The sequence below is a fragment of the Aegilops tauschii genome, chromosome 6 (assembly GCF_002575655.3).
Source record: "Aegilops tauschii subsp. strangulata cultivar AL8/78 chromosome 6, Aet v6.0, whole genome shotgun sequence".
NCBI lineage: Eukaryota > Viridiplantae > Streptophyta > Magnoliopsida > Poales > Poaceae > Aegilops > Aegilops tauschii.
In genome coordinates, this window is record NC_053040.3 from 429,541,658 (window position 1) to 429,545,482 (window position 3,825).

The window sequence follows — 3,825 nt, forward strand, 5'->3', positions numbered from 1 at the left end:
TCATGGAATACTTCTATGACAGCACATGTATGACTATCTTGATTCTGTCATAAAATCGTCATGGATGTACATGCATGACAAAAAACGCGACCTACTGTGACAAACACGTATCATCACGGAAGTGTATTTTTTTACTAGTGCTAGAAGATCAATGATCAACTTGTGTGTCTATGGGGTGCCCCCCTCCCCCGTATATAAAGGAGTGGAGGAGGGGGAGGGCCGGCCCTCTACTATGGCGCGCCCTGGGGAGTCCTACTCCCACCAAGAGTAGGATTCCCCCCTTCCAAGTAGTAGGAGTAGGAGAGAAGGAAGGGGAGGAGAGAGGGAAGCAAGGGGGGGCGGCCCCCCACCCAATTCGGATTGGGCTAGGGGGCGCGCCCTCCACCTTTTCCCTTCCTCTCCTATTCCACTAAGGCCCAATAAGGCCCATATACTCCCCGGGGGGTTCCGGTAACCTCCCGGTACTCAAGTAAATGCCCGAACTCTTCCGGAACCATTCTGATGTCCAAACATAGGCTTCCAATATATCGATCTTTATGTCTCGACCATTTCAAGACTCCTCGTCATGTCCGTGGTCATATCCGGGACACCGAACTACCTTCGGTACATCAAAACACATAAACTCATAATATCGATTGTCACCGAATGTTAAGCGTGCGGACCCTACGGGTTCGAGAACTATGTAGACATGACCGAGACTCATCTCCGGTCAATAACCAATAGTGGAACCTAGATGCTCATATTGGTTCCTACATATTCTACAAAGATCTTTATCGGTCAAACCGCATAACAACATACGGTGTTCCCTTTGTCATCGGTATGTTACTTGCCCGAGATTCGATCGTTGGTATCTCAATACCTAGTTCAATCTCATTACCAGCAAGTCTCTTTACTCGTTCCATAATGCATCATCCCGCAACTAACTCATTAGTCACATTGCTTGCAAGGCTTATAGTGATGAGCATTACCGAGAGGGCCCAGAGATACCTCTCCGACAATTGGAGTGACAAATCCTAATCTCGATCTATGCCAACTCAACAAGCCCCATTGGAGACACCTGTAGAGCATCTTTATAATCACCCTATTACGTTGTGACATTTGATAGCACACAAGGTGTTCCTCCGGTATTTGGGAGTTGCATAATCTCATAGTCTAAGGAACATGTATAAGTCATGAAGAAAGCAGTAGCAATGAAACTGCAACGATCATAATGCTAAGCTAACGAATGGGTCTTGTCCATCACATCATTCTCCTAATGATGTAATCCCGTTCATCAAATGACAACACATGTCTATGGTTAGGAAACATAACCATCTTTGATAAACGAGCTAGTCAAGTAGAGGCATACTAGGGACACTTTGTTTTGTCTATGTATTCACACATGTACTAAGTTTCTGGTTAATACAAATCTAGCATGAATAATAAACATTTATCATGAAATAAGGAAATAAATAATAACTTTATTATTGCCTCTAGGGCATATTTCCTTCAGTCTCCCACTTGCACTAGAGTCAATAATCTAGTTCACATCGCCATGTGATTTAACACCAATAGTTCACATCACCATGTGATTAACACCCATAGTTCACATCGCCATGTGACCAACACTCAAAGGGTTTACTAGAGTCAGTAATCTTAGTTCACATCGCCATGTGATTAACACCCAAAGAGTACTAAGGTGTGATCATGTTTTGCTTGTGAGAGAAGTTTAGTCAACGGGTCTGCCATATTCAGATCCGTGTGTATTTTGCAAATTTTTATGTCAACAATGCTCTGCACGAAGCTACTCTAGTTAATTGCTCCCACTTTCAATATGTATCCAGATTGAGACTTAGAGTCATCTAGATCAGTGTCAAAACTTGCATCGACGTAACCCTTTACGATGAACCTTTTGTCACCTCCATAATCGAGAAACATATCCTTATTCCACTAAGGATAATTTTGACCGCTATCCAGTGATCTACTCCTAGATCACTATTGTACTCCCTTGCCAAACTCAGTGTATGGTATACAATAGATCTGGTACATAGCACGGCATACTTTATAGAACATATGGCTGAGGCATAGGGAATGACTTCATTCTCTTTCTATCTTCTGTCATGGTCGGGCTTTGAGTCTTACTCAATTTCACACCTTGCAATACAAGCAAGAACTCCTTCTTTGACTGTTCCATTTTGAACTACTTCAAAAATTAGTCAAGGTATGTACTCATTGAAAAAACTTATCAAGCGTCTTGATCTATCTCTATAGATCTTGATGCTCAATATGTAAGCAGCTTCATCGAGGTCTTTCTTTGAAAAACTCCTTTCAAACACTCCTTTTATGTTTTCCAGAAAATTCTACATCATTTCCGATCAACAATATGTCATTCACATATACTTATCAAAAAGGTTGTAGTGCTCCTACTCACTTTCTTGTAAATACAGGCTTCATCGCAAGTCTGTATAAAACTATATGCTTTGATCAACTCATCAAAGCATATATTCCAACTCTGAGATGCTTTGCACCAGTCCATGGATGGATCGCTGGAGCTTGCACATTTTGTTAACACCTTTAGGATCGACAAAACCTTCTGGTTGCATCATATACAACTCTTCTTTAAGAAATCCATTAAGGAATGTAGTTTTGACATCCATTTGCTAGATTTCATAAAATGTGGCAATTTGCTAACATGATTCGGACAGACTTAAGCATCGCTACGAGTGAGAAAATCTCATCGTAGTCAACACCTTGAACTTTGTCAAAATCCTTTTTTGACAAGTCTAGCTTTGTAGATAGTAACACTACTATCAGCGTCCGTCTTCCTCTTGAAGATCCATTTATTTTCTATGGCTTGCCGATCATCGGGCAAGTCAACCAAAGTCCACACTTTGTTCTCATACATGGATCCCATCTCAGATTTCATGGCCTCAAGCCATTTCGCAGAATCTGGGCTCACCATCGCTTCCTCATAGTTCGTAGGTTCGTCATGGCCAAGTAACATGAACTCCAGAATAGGATTACCGTACCACTCTGGTGCGGAACGTACTCTGGTTGACCTACGAGGTTCGGTAGTAACTTGATCCGAAGCTTCATGATCATCATCATTAACTTCCTCACTAATTGGTGTAAGCATCACTTGAACTGATTTCAGTGAAGAAATACTTTCCAATTCGGGAGAAGGTACAATTACCTCATCAAGTTCTACCTTCCTCCCACTCACTTCTTTCGAGAGAAACTCCTTTTCTAGAAAGGATCCATTCTTAGCAACGAATATCTTGCCTTCGGATCTGTGATAGAAGGTGTACCCAACATTTTCTTTTGGGTATCCTATGAAGACGCACTTCTCCGATTTGGGTTCGAGCTTATCAGGTTGAAACTTTTTCACATAAGCATCGCAATCCCAAACTTTAAGAACGACAGCTTAGGTTTTTGCCAAACCATAGTTCATATGGTGTCATCTCAACGGATTAGACGGTACCCTATTTAACGTGAATGTAGATGTCTCTAATGCATAACCCCAAAACGATAGTGGTAAATCGGTAAGAGACATCATAGATTGTACTATATCCAATAAAGTACGGTTATGACGTTCGGACACACCATTACGCTGTGGTGTTCCAGGTGGCGTGAGTTTGTGAAACTATTCCACATTGTTTTAAATGAAGGCCAAACTCGTAACTCAAATATTCATCTCTGCGATCAGATCGTAGAAACTTTGTTTTCTTGTTACGATGATTTTCCACTTCACTCTGAAATTATTTGAACTTTTCAAATGTTTCAGACTTATGTTTCATCAAGTAGATATACCCATCTGCTCAAATCATCTATTAAGGTCAGAAAATA